This window comes from Zingiber officinale, chromosome 11B, assembly GCF_018446385.1.
Source record: "Zingiber officinale cultivar Zhangliang chromosome 11B, Zo_v1.1, whole genome shotgun sequence".
Classification (NCBI taxonomy): domain Eukaryota; kingdom Viridiplantae; phylum Streptophyta; class Magnoliopsida; order Zingiberales; family Zingiberaceae; genus Zingiber; species Zingiber officinale.
The window spans coordinates 34,279,195-34,295,936 of record NC_056007.1 but is presented as its reverse complement, the minus strand read 5'-3'; the positions used below and the strand labels follow the sequence as shown (position 1 = coordinate 34,295,936).

The 16,742-nt window shown below is 42.2% G+C and overlaps 1 pseudogene; it reads left to right on the top strand.

Annotated features, from left to right (window-relative positions):
- Nucleotides 1–14,182: 14,182 nt before the first annotated feature.
- Nucleotides 14,183–14,254, top strand: LOC122035542 (annotated as a pseudogene).
- The last annotated feature ends 2,488 nt before the right edge of the window (nt 14,255–16,742 follow it).

Genomic DNA, 16,742 nt, shown 5'->3' with positions numbered 1-16,742 from the left:
GCCACAACGGTGCAAGATTAGCACGACCAGCTCCTCTCCTTCTTCGGGTAGAGTGGCACGGCCATGTGAGATCCGCACGACCATATCTTCCTTTGACTCTGGTCGTGAGGCACGGTCGTGCAAGGTCGCACGACCGTGTGCTGCTCTCTCTCGGGAATGGCCATATGACTGTGCAGGGTTGCACGGTCGGTGTCAAGTGGTTTTCTGCTTTTGCTCCGATGCGTCGACAATCACCGTTTTCATTCCAAAAGTTATTCTTGTCAACACAAAATCAAATAAAGAGTAGATCTCTGACAAAAGAGTAATTAATACTGAATAAACAATAAGAGAGATGATCATGTGAAGAATATATATAAATAAAGCAAGTGTGCATTAAAACATGCATAAATGATCATAATATCTATGCACATCACACCTCCAGACTTGAACGTTTGCTTGTCCTCAAGCAAAATGTTGCAATCTATGTTCATGAGTTTCTATAGTGTATCATAATCCCTAGTGCATTCGCCAAACTCTATCAACTAGTTTCATTGATAAGTATGTTTGTGGAGTAACCTAAGTATGGCCTAAGCATAAGTTCTTTGTGCTCGGTATAATAAGTGACTCAAACTTTTCAAATTTCAATTTTCTATCCTAGTCAAGTCGTCATACAATTGAGTTCCTAATGTTCCAGTGATAGGCACTTACCTGCCATACGCTTGGTTCGTTTCCCTTAAATTACACAAGGTCTCAAAGGATACTACTCGGAATCAAGAGAAACATAACATTTATTTCCCTAGTAACCTAACTCGATCTCAAAGGGGTAAATTATTAGTTTCCATTCACGACAACTATTTTTTTATCCCTTATTCAACTTTTTTTTGGGTGCTATAGAAGTGTAACACTAATCACAAATACAAGATACAAATGTTGGGGTTTAGATTTTTCCGAATGAGCTTCCATGATCCGAGGTCATTCAGTAACCAAAATGTAACTAAGGAATCCCCATGGGAACACAAGTACTAAATAAATTGGATAAATCATTACTATTTCAAAATATTTCTACTATTCAAGCTTAAGTGAAGTGAAAGTATGATCCCTAAGGTTAGGCCAAAACTTATCTAAACTCCGTACAATACTTATCTTATTTCATGCTACTAAAGATAGAGAAAGGAGGTACACCAAACATACTAACACTATCTCTACGACACATGAACTAAGAAAATACATGTGCTAGTCATTTTGTTATTTGACAAGTCAGCAGAAGAAGTAGAAGGTTTGATGCTCTCAAATATGCCTCAAAACTATTCAAAATAAACACAATGAAAAACTACAAGTAGGAAAAGAAAGTGCAATATGAAATTGAAAAATAAAATGAAATGCAAGTAGATAAAGCAAAATAAATAAATATCCAGAAGGACAAGGAAAAAGACTCGACTCGACTCAGGTTGTGCAAACACAACACCCCCAGACATAGACTTTTCAACGTCCCAATGAAATCAAAACGATGGCGAGGGAGGGGGAAAAGGGGGTCCCCGTCGTGTGCCGGAGAGAAATCTAGGCATACTAGGGAGATGGCTAATATGCTGGTGATATTGGTAAAGAGTGTCTACTTGTTGTCTAGTAATATTAATATCATCCATGAAATTCCTCACTCTTTCTTAGTCAACCTCATAATCTAGAACAAATCCTGTCACCTGGCTATGAAAGTCTCTAGTAAACTGAAAATGGTCTTGTACCTCCCTATACTGGTCGTCAGACAACTCGAAGCGACCCTCCAACAATTATTGTTGGGTAGCGTGCTTCTCATGAAGCGAGTCTAAGGAGGTACCGAAATCAGAAAAATCAAATCTTGGAGGTCCCGTACCATAGGTAAAAGAGTGTCTAGCAGGTTCCGAATGTTCAGAGGGTTGCGGGAGTCCTGATGACTAGGGCTCTTGGTGGTGCTCGGTATCTCCTACAAGGGAGGGAACAAACTCGGGTTCTGAATCAATGATCACCTAGTTCGCGGGGTTGCGAACTGAAGTGTGCTTGGGACAAGGAAGGGGTAATGGGAAACCATTGTTCCTAGGAAAAACAAACCCATTTTCGTCCCGACAGATCATCTTCATTGCAAGACAAGAATCGATGTCGATCTTATCATAACCATGAACGATCTCCAGCCCATCAAGCTCACAACCCAGATTTATTGCTATTTGGGTGATTAAACAGCCAAACACTATCATCCTCGAAAATGCTTTACCTGCTCTCAACAAGTTTTGTAAGAAATGAAACCCAGAATCAAAGTCGACTTTATTTAGCAACGCCCAAAGAGAATAAAGCTCCACCTTTCTAACCACCCCATCACTCTCACCTCGACCAAAGATTGTTTTGCTCATCACATGGTGAAGGTATCTAAAAGTAGGGTTTTGCATGCGTAATGCCTTTGCTCTAGAGGGTTCATAAGGGTTCTTTGATCCCGTGATTGAATCCCAAAATCCATTCCATTCTATAGTACCATCAAATCCACGGGCACCTCTATTAGGTAAACTAAAACAAATATTAAAATCACTAAACGTCCACCAAATTTCTTTGTTCATCAACCTAAAAGTTATGACCCCAATGTAGTCATCCTCAGAAGAAAATTTAACATCAATTGAACTTAAAATTTTCAGGACTAGATGCAAGGCGAATTTGAGGACTTTCTTGTGGGTGGATGTGGATCTTGAAGATAGAGGAGGAGAGAGAAGAAGGATAGGGGAATTGTTCCTCCCCTTTTGGATTTGGGGCTTGAAGAAAACTTAGATCTCGATCTTGATCTCAGTAAAGATGAGTCTTAGATGTAGGTATGAAGGTTAATGAGGTGTAGTGGGAAAGAAAAGGTAATTTTTGAGAGAAAGAGATGGGAAGTAGGGTTATTTAGGGTGGTTGGTGTGGCACACAGGTAAGACACGACCATGTCTTAAAGACACGACCATGTCTTAAAGACACGACCTGGTTGATGGGGTCGCCGCACGACCGTGCTTGTTGGCATGACCCCTTCTTTCCTCCTCTTGGACGAGATCACACGGCTGTGTCAACTGACACGGCCCGTGCGCTCTTCTCCTCGGGTAGCCATGCATGGCCGTGCCAGATCCACACGGTCGTGTATTGTTCCTTCTCTGCAAAGGCCACACGGCCGTGTGGGTTCACACCGCCTGTGTCATTTCCTCCTCTTGTCAGCTTCGCCCGGTCGTGTACATTCACACGACCGACTCCCTTACGCACGTAGTGTCTCGCTCTCCTCCTTTTTGACCCCTCTGACGCTGCCACGCCCATGAAGCGATCACGGCCAGCTCGTGGAGGCTAATGCACATCCTGAAAATAAAGATCCAAGAATAAAAATACTTGATTGAACTAAAATAGAACGACAGGTGGATAACGAATTAAAGGTTAGTTAGAGCCCTAGAGCCAATCATTTGATGATTGTATTATGGACTTATTGTATCATATTTTTATATAAATAAAGGCATTTGGTTTTTGGTTATTATACTTACTTGTATTGGTCCCAAATTATAGTGTGCCAAATAAACTAAGTATAATAACGTCCTTGAGTAGAAGGTTCTCACCTATATCAATCGGTTAGTTGAACCGATAGTGAGATGATATAGGGAACACTACTCTTAATCATTCCTAGTCGAGTATTAACATTCAGGGACAATGTTAATGCAACAAGACTAGCATGTAGGTCAACTCGATGACTTGATCTCACAAGTCATGGATATAGAGATATCAAGTTGACACATGAGTTTGCATTGGAGAATGTATACTGAATGACCCGCCATGAGAAAGTATCATGGATCGTTATATGAGTGTCATATACTTTCTCATGTGGCAATTAGTATGACTATTAGTCCTTGGACCTGAAGTCACCATGGTTTCCTACATAAGGAGTTATGTACTTTGGTTTCGTCAAATGTCACCCGTAACTGGGTGGACTATAAAGGCGATTACTGGGTATGTAACGAATTATGCAGAGGGATGTGAGTGATGTAGATGGGATCTATCCCTCCGATATGACGAGAGCGACATCGATATTCTTGATATTGTGAGACCACGAAGTGCATGGCCATGCCCAAATGAGTCAATATGAGATATTGAGCTCATTTGATCGAGTGAGTCTACTTGGAGTTCAAGATTTAGATTGATTAGAGGATGACACGGTCTATGCCTCACATTGATCAATCTAGATGTCTAGGATAGAAGGACACTTGTCATATATTGTGAGGAGTCACAATTGTTAGGCTCGATGATCGCGGTTATAGAGGGGGGTGTGAATAGCCGCCCCAAATCGTTCGTTTCTTTCTACAAATCAGGTTAGCGCAGCGGAAAATAAACCAATAGAAACGGAAATAAGGAAGAGCAAACCTCAACGCGATGATGTAACGAGGTTCGGAGATGAAACTCCTACTCCTCGGCGTGTCCGTAAGGTGGACGAAGCCTACCAATCCGTCAGTGGATGAGACCCCGGAAACTCGGCTAATAGTCACTCCTTCTGGGTGGAGAAATCTCGGCACAATGTCTTGCAACAGCAAGATAAACAGGAGTACAAGAATACAGCAAGAAACTAAGTACAATACAAAAGTAATAACCCTAGCTTGCATTCTTGTCGACTGGATGAAGCAGCAACTTCACAAGACGCCTACAACAGCAGGAACCAGCCGATGAAGCTCACACGAAGCTTCAAGCAGAAGCGAGCTCAGCAAAGCTCAAATCACAGCAGTGAAGAAGAAGAAGAAGCAGAAGCTTCGGTGAAGAAGCACTGTAGAAGCCCTCAGCCCTCTTTTATACCTGCATCCACCTACGAAGAAGAGAAGACAGAAGACTAGCCGTTGTGAGCCAACGGTTAGGGCTGGACCGATCAGAACATCTCCTAATCGGTCCAGCAAGACCCTGATCGGTCCTGGGGACCGATCAGAGCTTCCTCTGATCGGTCCAGGGATCGATCAGCATGCTTTTCTCCCGAACTTCTTGCCTTCTGATCGTTGTTTCCTGATCGGTCTTCAGTCCGATCAGATAACACATAGAAGCTCACTGTGTGGTTACTGATCAGTCATCAGACCGATCCAGATACCCAGTGTATCACTGGATCGATCCACTGATCGATCCAGAGCTTGGTTTTTGCCCAAACCAAGTACCAAACCTTACAAACCAACATCCGGTCAACCTTGACCTATTGGTACATCATGCTTAGCATCCGGTCACTCCCTTGACCTGCTAAGACTCCCCCAACAAGTGTCCGATCAATCCCTTTGACCCACTTGGTCATTCCAATACCAGATGTCCGATCACCCTAGATCCATCTGGATTTTTCCCTAGCCCGGCTTCACTCACCAGGACTTTCACCTACCTTCACTCACTAGGGTTTTCACCTGGCTTCACTCACCAGGATTTCCAATCTGCCCGGCTTCACTCACCAGGACTTTCCAACTGCTTGGCATCACTCACCTGGACTTTCCCACTGCCTGGCTTCACTCACCAGGACTTTCCCACTGCCTGGCTTCACTCACCAGGACTTTCACACTGCCTGGCTTCACTCACCAGGACTTATCCGTCTACCTGGCTTCACTCACCAGGACTTTCCACATCCGGTCCAGAGAACGAGCTACCGAGCCCTCTCCGACATCCATCCGGTCCAGAGAACGAGCTCCCGAGCCCTCTCTGACCACAGTCCGGAGAACGAGCTACCGGGCCCTCTCCGACTTCCCATGTGCCAAGCTTCCATACTTGGACTTCTCCGTGCCAAGTCTCCATACTTGGACTTTTCCCGTGCCAAGCTTCCTGCTTGGACTTTTCACCATGCCAAACTCCCTGCTTGGACTTTTCCCATGGCAAGCTCCCTGCTTGGACTTTTCCGAGTCAAGTCAACTCACCTCGGTCCAACCAGGTCATCCTTGACCAAGGGTTGCACCCACAACCTCCCAAGTTTCTGTTCTTGTCAAACATCAAGATACAACTTGAGTCAGGTCAACCAGGTCAACCTTGACCTAAGGTTGCACCAACAATCTCCCATCAAAATACAACTCTTCTGTTTTCGTCAAACATCAAAATATAACTCGAGTCAGGTCAACTCGAGTCGGGTCAACCAGGTCAACCTTGACCTAAGGTTGCACCAACAATCTCCCCCTTTTTGATGTTTGACAAAACCATAACCTAATGTTCTTCCTTGAACATTCTCCCCAAACCTACACTCTCCCCCTTTTTGACACACATAAAAAAGAGTGAATCAAGGTCAAGAGTTTCTTCCTAATGAAAGTCCCATACCTTTCATTGAAACTCTTAATTTCCCCCTTGATACTAAGGTCAACAATTAACTTAGTGATAATCCCATATCACTCAAGTCTTTAGGAGTAAAAACTCCCCCTAAAAGTCAACTCCCCTTGACTAATAGGTAAAATTCCCCCTAAAGATCAACTCCCCCTTGACCATTGCACCAACAATGTCTTGGAGAGTTTCAAACCTTTAGAACTCTAAAACACCACTTCCATAGCTGTAATTTCAGACAAATAGTCGAAATTCAGCAATTTGGCACGCCCTGATCGGTCATAGTGACCGATCCAGGCTCCCCTGGACCGATCAGAAACCCTTCTGATCGGTCCACAAACTGATAAAGGTCTGATTTCTCTCCACGAAATTCAGAAACCTCTAGAAAATTACAGAAAATTTCAAAAATTGTGAAATTTTGAGGATACATTCCTCATAACATATACTATCATAGAAAAATAGTTTTCTATGAAAATAACTTCCATTTTCAAATCTTGATACAAAGTTCGAAAAACTTTGAAATAGTTCAAAGTTAACTCATCTTTGTATCACCTTGTTCAATGATGAATGCTATCACTAGAAAAACTTCATCAAGGTTTTTCAAATCAATTTTGAAATGATTTTAAACCATTTAATTTAGGACCACAATCTTTGGGCTAAATGTACATGACTTGTACATAAGCTTTCCCTATGATCCCCAACTTCGAATTAGGGTCATCTAGGTACAAGAACTTTGCACCTTGATCCTAACTCATCATCCTAATATCTCACACACATCTAAGGTGTATCAAACACATCCAAGTCACTTTTGATGTGAGATATGGGTTTAGGTTAGCTTAATCTAAGTTCTCATGCATTTTTCTAAATAACAATTTGATCTCCATATCAAATTGTGTTTCTTATCCTTAAATCAAGTTAATTGATCATTAATGCACAAGATGATGACATGGCATATAATTGTATCATAAATGAAAACATGTGCCAATGTCATGATGTCATGGCATAAAGTATGAAACTTAAATAAAGTATGACATTTAACTAACCTAAGCATTATCATGACATTTCAAATGATCATAAAATAAATATGATGTCATGACATGGCATATGGCAAACAATATATGACATATAACATGTAAAGGTATATAAAATACCTAATTCTAGCCTTAGTTGCCATTTTTGATAATTTCGATCATTTTGCCATAGGTTCTATATTCCTAAGTGTAATAGACCTAAAATCATATACCAAAGATTTTTAGATCACCGTGTGCCAATTAAATTGACTCTAGAAAATTCCTCAGGTGTGGTTGGCACATCCTAATCACCTTAGGAATAATTTTCAATTTCATTTTCAAGGCTTGATTACACCTTGAAATTCCTAAAGTGCCACCTTTTGCCATGATTAGGTTAACTACCTATTCAAGTAAGGTTGGCACACCCTAAACCATCTAGCGTGATGGAATCACGCTCCTAGGAACCCAATACCTATTTGAGCACATTGGGTTCACTAAATATTCACTAGGGATGACTTCCCTAGCAACCCTCCTAATGACCCTCTTAGGCTTTAAAGCCTTGGCCATTTGGGACTCATCAAGATCAACTCTAGGGGTGACTCCCCTTGTGACCTTGGTGATGGTCTTTCTAGCCCTAGATTTTGTTCCATAATCGAATGGAACATTGTGATAAGTGGGCTTGACCACTTGGGACTTAGGTTTGTGACCCAAACCTTTCTTGTCCTTGGACATTGGTTTTTGACCCTTAAACCCTAGAGATGACTTCTCCAAGTTCTTAAGAGTCTTTTCCAAAGTATCAAGTCTTGACCTCAAGACTTGATTCTCCTTCTCTAATACCTCGATTTTTAATTTTTCATTTTTCTTTGAGGTATTCCTAGGCATGTGTCTAGTTGTTTTGGGATTCCGATCTAGGTTTCCCTTAACCTTAGATGAGTTAATCCTAGGGTTGACATTTCTAGAGTTGTCCTTATTCAAGCTCACATGTTTGGCACCTAAGCATGTGTATCGATTTCTATAATTATCATGCTTATCATTATTGTCAATTGCAATCAAACTACTAGCATGCATCTTACTAGTATTGCAATAATGTGCCTTAGAAATTACCTTAGGGTTTGCCTTAGCTCCCCCTATCGATGTACTTGGTCTCTTGTCCTTGTGAGGTTGCCTCCCCCTTGGACATTGACTCCTATAGTGTCCCCTTCGTTTGCATTGGAAGCACACCACGTGCTCCTTGCCCTTGCGTATCGGGACTTCGGCTTTCTTGACCTTTGGCGCCGGTGGAGTCTTCCTAATCCTCTTTGGACACTTACTCTTGTAATGTCCATACTCCCTACACTCAAAGCACATTATGTGTAATTTATTTGTAATTGAAATGCTTGAGTTACCTAGGGTTGAGGATGGATGAATGCTTTCTTCTTCATCCCTTCCGGAAGTAGAGGCTTCTTCTTCTTGCTCCAATCTTGAAGAAGAACTCTCCTCCTCTTCTTCCTTAGATGTTGAGTAGCCCTCAACTTCTAATTCCTCTTCTCCATGATGTGAGCTACTTGGCTCACTTGACTCCTCTTCATGGCTTGAAGTGGAGTTCCCCTCATGGAACTTAGCCAAGTTGTTCCACAATTCCTTGGCATTGTTGTAACCACCTATCATACACAATATATCGTTAGGTAATGAGAATTCAAATATTTTCATTACCTCGTCGTTGATTGTGGATTGGTGGATTTGCTCCTTCGTCCACTTCTTCTTCTCAAGAGGTTTTCCTTCTTTATCCATCGGAGGAGTGAAACCTAATTGTACACAACTACAATTTTCAATGTTAGTCATAAGGAAATACTTCATCCTTACCTTCCAATACGCGAAGTCGTCGCGATCGTAGAAGGGTGGAATGGTGATGTCTTCTCCGAGTTGATCCATCTCTAGCTTGTGCTCCCTCGGGTGTTAATCCGGCGAAGAGTGACCTCGCTCTGATACCACTTGTTAGGCTCGATGATCGCGGCTAGAGAGAGGGGGTGTGAATAGCCGCCCCAAATCATTCATTTCTTTCTACAAATCAGGTTAGCGCAGCGGGAAATAAACCAATAGAAACGGAAATAAGGAAGAGCAAACCTCAACGCGATGATGTAACGAGGTTCGGAGATGAAACTCCTACTCCTCGGCGTGTCTGTAAGGTGGACGAATCCTACCAATCCGTCGGTGGATGAGACCCCGGAAACCCGGCTAATAGTCACTCCTTCTGGGTGGAGAAACCTCCCCACAATGTCTTGCTACAGCAAGATAAACAGGAGTACAAGAATACAGCAAGAAACTAAGTACAATACAAAAGTAATAACCCTAGCTTGCCTTGTTGTCGACTGGATGAAGCAGCAACTTCACAAGACGCCTACAACAGCAGGAACCAGCCGATGAAGCTCACACGAAGATTCAAGCAGAAGCGAGCTCAGCAAAGCTCAAATCACGGCAGTGAAGAAGAAGAAGAAGCAGAAGCTTCGGTGAAGAAGCACTGTAGAAGCCCTCAGCCCTCTTTTATACCTGCATCCACCTGCGAAGAAGAGAAGACAGAAGACTAGCCGTTGTGAGCCAACGGCTAGGGTTGGACCGATCAGAACATCTCCTGATCGGTCCAGCAAGACCCTGATCGGTCCTGGGGACCGATCAGAGCTTCCTCTGATCGATCCAAGGACCGATCAGCATGCTTTTCTCCCGAACTTCTTGCCTTCTGATCGTTGTTTCCTGATCGGTCTTCAGTCCGATCAGATAACATACAGAAGCTCACTGTGTGGTTACTGATCGGTCATCAGACCGATCCAGATACCCAGTGCATCACTGGATCGATCCACTGATCGATCCAGAGCTTGGTTTTTGCCCAAACCAAGTCCCAAACCTTCCAAACCAACATCCGGTCAACCTTGACCTGTTAGTACATCATGCTTAGCATCCGGTCACTCCCTTAACCTGCTAAGACTCCCCCAACAAGTGTCCGATCAATCCCTTTGACCCACTTGGTCTTTCCAACACCAGATGTCCGATCACCCTTGATCCATCTGGATTTTTTCCTTGCCCGGCTTCACTCACCAGGACTTTCACCTAGCTTCACTCACTAGGGTTTTCACCTGGCTTCACTCACCAGGATTTCCAATCTGCCCGGCTTCACTCGACAGCACTTTCCAACTGCCTGGCATCACTCACCAGGACTTTCCCACTGCCTGGCTTCACTCACCAAGACTTTCCCACTGCCTGGCTTCACTCAACAGGACTTTCACCTAGCTTCACTCACTAGGGTTTTCACAACTGCCTGGCTTCACTCACCAGGACTTTCCCACTGCCTGGCTTCACTCACCAGGACTTTCACACTGCCTGGCTTCACTCACCAGGACTTATCCGTCTGCCTGGCTTCACTCACCAGGACTTTCCACATCCGGTCCAGAGAACGAGCTACCGAGCCCTCTCTGACCACAGTTCGAAAAACGAGCTACCAAGCCCTCTCCGACTTCCATCCGGTCCATAGAACGAGCTCCCGAGCCCTCTCTGACCACAGTCCGGAGAACGAGCTACCGGGCCCTCTCCGACTTCCCATGTGCCAAGCTTCCATACTTGGACTTCTCCGTGCCAAGTCTCCATACTTGGACTTTTCCCATGTCAAGCTCCCTGCTTGGACGTTTCACCATGCCAAACTCCCTGCTTGGACTTTTCCCATGCCAAGCTCCTTGCTTGGACATTTCCAAGTCAAGTCAACTCACCTCGGGTCAACCAGGTCAACCTTGACCAAGGGTTGCACCCACAACCGCCCAAGTTTCTGTTCTTGTCAAACATCAAGATACAACTTGAGTCAGGTCAACCAGGTCAACCTTGACCTAAGGTTGCACCAATAATCTCCCATCAAAATACAACTCTTCTGTTTTCGTCAAACATCAAAATTCAACTCGAGTCAGGTCAACTCGAGTCGGGTCAACCAAGTCAACCTTGACCTAAGGTTGCACCAACAATAATTAGTAGTCACAAGGTGATGTTGGATCTCAACATTCTTGTAACTTGGGTAGTAATGATGTGTTGCTAGATACCGCTCGTTACTTATGCTCCTAAATGAGTTTAGGGGCATTGCCAACGTTACAAGAACCTATAGGGTCACACACTAAGGACAATTAGATGGAGATTAGGTTCATATGATGAACCAAGAGGATTAGATTCATATGATGAATCAAATTGGATTAAGAGTAATCTTAATTGGACTAATTGAGTTGGACTCAAGTTGATTCATGTGTTCAATGAGTCTAATTTAGATTATGACTCATTGAATTAATTTAATTAAATGAATTAGATTCATTATATTAAATTGGCTTGAATTAAATGGTTGGATTAGATCAACCATGAGAGAGATTAAGTCAAGTTTGACTTGACTTGAGAGGAAGAGGAAGAGTCAAGTTTGACTTGACTTTATGTCATATCATTTGTGACTTGGCATTAAGTGGCCAATGATGAGGTGCCACATCATCATGTTTAGCACATGTGTGTGCCACCTCATGGAGGTTTCAAATCTCTTTAATGGCCACACTTAATGCAAAATGGGGGTTACACTTTTGTGAAAGTGGCCGGCCACTTTTGTGAAGGGAATGAATTCATTTTTCATTCAAGTGTCATTTACATCTTCTTCTTCTTCAAGATCTCTCCTAATGCTCTCCCTCTCCTCCTCTCTTGGCCGAACAACCTAGGTTCTAGCACACCTTTGTTTGGTCTTCTCCACCTAGTGTGTTCGTGTGGATACGTATAGAGGAGTATCTATTTTGATACTCTCGAGATCCGGCGAATTTTGGACAGCGGGATTTAAAAAGGGCACGCATCAAAGGTATAAAAGGTTTCCTCTTTGTAAATCTAGTGTAGATCTAGATTAGAAACTCGTACTCATATTTTGTTTTAATTTTTCTTCCCACGGATCCGATGGCGGGGGTTTCGGGGTTTCCACCACGCGAAAAAGTGATTTTCGCGGCCCGAAAAACCCAACATTAAAACGAAACCCTTGGGTTGCCTCCCAAGAAGCGCTTGCTTTAGGTCTTTAGCTCGACCCTGTATCAGTTAATTTGGACTAAATCCATGGAAGCATGACTCTCCTCCAAGGGTTAATGCTACAATCTGCGCCTTTAGTTTCACTCATGTAGGACAAATATACTTTTTATTGCATGTTGGGGGAGACCTATCAAGTTTTGTCGAATCATGTATCATGTCCAGTGGCCTCTTATGAAAATTGCATTCCTCAGCATTGTGTATATTCGACTTGCTGGCATTTCCTTGAAATGAAGAGATGTAATTAGGAGAATCAGATAAATCGAATTCTAACCTTTCTTTACCGATCTGCAGGGATAACTTATGACGTTTCACATCGATAAGGGCTCCAGCGGTGGCAATGAATGGTCTTCCTAGGATGATTGGAATCTTAGGATCCTCCTCCATATCCAGGATAACAAAATCTGTGGGAACGATGCATCCACCTATCTCTACTGGCACGTCCTCCATTATACCCATTGGGTATCTACATGAATGGTCTACCAATTGTAGTGCCATAATAGTAAGTTTGATGTTCTGGAGTCCTAGTTTCTTGCATAATGAGTATGGAAGTAGGTTGACACTCGCTCCCAAGCCACAGAAAGCCTTGTGTATGAGCTAAGAGCCAATCATACACGGTATAGAAAAACTTCCTGGATTCTGGAGCTTCGGGGGAGTGTCTAGCGTGAGAAGAGCACTGCACTTCTCCGTCAATGCTATAATCTCGAAGTCGCCCTTCTATCTTCTGTTAGAAAGAATACCTTTTAAAAATTTGGCGAACTTCGGCATTTGATGCAGTGCGTCTGTTAGAGGTACTTCAATGCAGGTTTCTTTAATCTTCTTAAGAAATCGATGGAACTCTTCATCTTTTTGGGATGTTATTAGCTTTTGAGGGAAAGGAATCATCTAACTTTGTGGGGGAAGTGGAAGAGTCCCTTCAACCTTCTTGGTAATCTCTTCCCTATCCTTGTTCTAGACCAAATTAGGCATGAGAGGAGAGAGCTCTTCTTCTGAATCAATTCCTTTCTGAGCACCCATTTGGGGATCTCCCAAAGTCCATCCCCTCCTCAACTCAATACGGTTGCAATGTTCCACCGGGTTTATGTCGGGCTTTCCCAGAAATACTCCCGGTGCTCTTGAAAAGGACTGGGCTATCTGAGCGATTTGGCTATCTTGCACCTTTTGATGCTTTTCAGAATTCTCCATTCTTTGATTCAATTGCTTGATTTCATTCTTCATCTCTTTTTGCTCCAAGAGAGCTTCTTCAAGAATCTTTTCAATTCTCGACAGTTGTGAAGGTTGCTATTATTGATAAGTCTGTGGTCCAGATTGGTGGTTTTGTTGCCCAGGTTGGTAGCTTGGCTTTGTTGGTTCTTGATCTTGATTTCCCCGGTAAGAAAATTTTGGGTGGTTCCTCCACCCAGGATTGTATGTGTTGGAGTAAGAATTGTTTTTCCTTTGGTTATAACCGACTATTGCATCGCATTGTTCAAGTTGATGTATTTATGCTTGTATTGGCCCTGGGCGCAAGTATCTTGAGCATGATCTGAAATTTCATAAGTTTCGCGCACACACACTATTGCATTGGCTGTGTTGTATCGCATGGTCTCAAGCTTCTTGGTCAGAGCATCCAGCCTTGCGGACATGAGTGTGACTGCATCTACGTCAAATTTTCCTGATGCCTTTATTGGATTCCTAGAAAAGGAACCTCCAGATCTTTTGGTTGCCCACTGATGATGTTTCTGGGCCACATTCTCTATTATGTCTTCAACTTCATCAAGACTCTTGTTCATCAATGCCCCACCTGCTTGGAATCTAGGGACACCTTCGTGTGATAATTGATTCCATTGTAAAACGTGTGTAGCACCAACCACTTCTCGAGTCCATGATGGGGGCACTGTCTCAGCATACTCTTGAATCTGTCCCATGCTTCAAATAACGATTCTGAGTCTGCCTGTTTGAAGCATTCAATTAAATTCCTCATGTGTGCATTTTTACTTGGCAGGTAAAATTTGTTCAGAAATTTATGCTAAAAAATTCCTCATGTAAATAATTGATCGCTCATGTGTGCATAATTGATTGCATTGGATGTGTTGTTCCCCATGCTGCGTATGTAACACCCATAAATTTCCTTTATTTTTACAAAGCACAAAAAGAAATAGAAGAAGAGAAAAGAAATAAAAATATATACATAAATGGCCCAGGCTAGGATTTGAGCCCGAGACCTCTTGCTTGAAATTTGATTAAGTAGCCATTACGTGGTGGTAAAGCATCACATGAGTAATATGAAACAATTCCTTATATGTGGATTATGTGCGAAGAGACGCTCCAATTTCCACTTAGTATAAAAGGAGTTGAATGAGATCAAAAACCTAATCTTCCGCCTCCTTTTTCCTCTCTAGCTGAATCCTCTTCTCCCTCCCTTCAAGTTTCGGCCAAGGAAACCTAGAGCTCAAAGTCTTAAAGCTTTCAAAGGAGGGAATCTAAGGGAGAGATTCTCCCAAGGAGGTAGGACGCAAAAGGAGGGCGACTCGGAGATTAAGGCACACGAGGGAGGATTTTGGGGTCGTCCTTGCACCTTATAATTGCAAGATCTAGAGAAAAGATGTAAGTACCTCTCACCTGTAGTATGAGTAGCTTCGTTAATACATGTTACGATATGTTTTAAATGTATTGCATGTTAAAGGAGATAGATTCTATGAGATGTAAGATGCCCTATAAAGTTGGGATTAAGAGCATGCTTAGATCATCTTGGTTTGCTTCCCATTAAGTTATGGGACTAAGAAGTATAATCAAGTGCCTAAAGTGCTTCCCTATAAGTACGGGGCAATTAAGCGCACATAAGGTGTTTGGTTAAATGCTAAGCAAGTGCAAGTATAAGAAATTAATAGTTAAAAGGAAGTATTTTACTTTAGAAAGGCATGTACTGGACACAAGGTCCTTGGGTGGGCTCTTAGATCACCCCTAGGCTGTAACACCCATAGGATTCCTAATGATTTCATATGAATTGTTGCATGATTAGAATAGGCCTTATGTGGATTTTTCCAAAATAAAAGAAAAAATTAGAACCAAAAAGAGGAATGACCAAGGTTCAAACCTTAGACCTCTTAGCAAGTGGTTCTAGGTAATAACCAGTAGCACCAGCAGGGGTGTGCTGTTATAAAAGAGAGGGAAATTGTAGTTAAAGGTAGGGAAAGAGAAGACTCCCTTTCACTAAGAAGGAAAAATTTAAGTTTTCTTCTTCTTCTTTCAATGAGAAGTTAGTTTTGCCTTCTTCCTTCATTGAGAATAAATAGGAAAATAGGAAAGGAAAACTTCATTTTTGCTTCCCTCTTCCTTATTCCTCCTCCTCTCCACCAAAATCAAGCCATCCTTCCTCACCATTGCCGAACCAAGCTAAGGTCCCCTTCCTAGGGAAGTTTCACGAAGCAAGGGTATTCTCTTAGTGAATCAAGCGAGAGGATGTAAGTATTCCCCTCACCTGCAGTACAAGTAGCTTCGTATGTTTTTATGCTAAAAGTTTGCTTGAAAACTAGGGTCTTGCCTTACATGTTTCGGCCAAGTAAGAATAAAAGAAGGTAGATGAAATTTAGGTCCTAACTATGCTTGGTTATGACTCTCCATGATATGTAACCTACTATGTGATGCCTAGTTTAATGATCTCATGCTTTAGGTTGAATGAAAAGTTAGATCCATGCTCCTAAGGTTTTGGCCAAGTTAGAATAAAAGAAGGTAGATGAAATTTAGGATCTAACTATGCTTGTTTATGACTTCTCATGATATGTAACCTACTATATGATGCTAGTTAAATGTTTTCATGCATTAGGTTGCACAAGAAGTTAGAATGATGCTTTAGGGTTTCGGCCAAGGAAGAATAAAAAGGGTTAGATGAAATTTAGGATCTAACTATGCTTGTTTATGACTTCTCATGATATGTAACTTACTATATGATGCTAGTTAAATGTTTTCATGCATTAGGTTGCACAAGAAGTTAGAATGATGCTTTAGGGTTTCGGCCAAGGAAGAATATAAAGGGTTAGATGAAATTTATGATCTAACTATGCTTGTTTATGACCTCTCATGATATGTAACCTACTATATGATGCAAGTTAAATGTTTTCATGCTTTAGGTTGCACAAGAAGTTAGAATGATGCTTTAGGGTTTTGACCAAGGAAGAATAAAAAGGGTTAGATGAAATTTAGGATCTAACTATGCTTGTTTATGACTTCTCATAATATGTAACCTACTATATGATGCTAGTTAAATGTTTTCATGCTTTAGGTTGCGCAAGAAGTTAGAATGATGCTTTAGTGTTTCAACCAAGGAAGAATAAAAAGGGTTAGATGAAATTTAGGATCTAACTATGCTTGTTTATGACCTCCCATGATATGTAACCTACTATATGATGCTAGTTAAATGTTTTCATGCTTTAGGTTGCA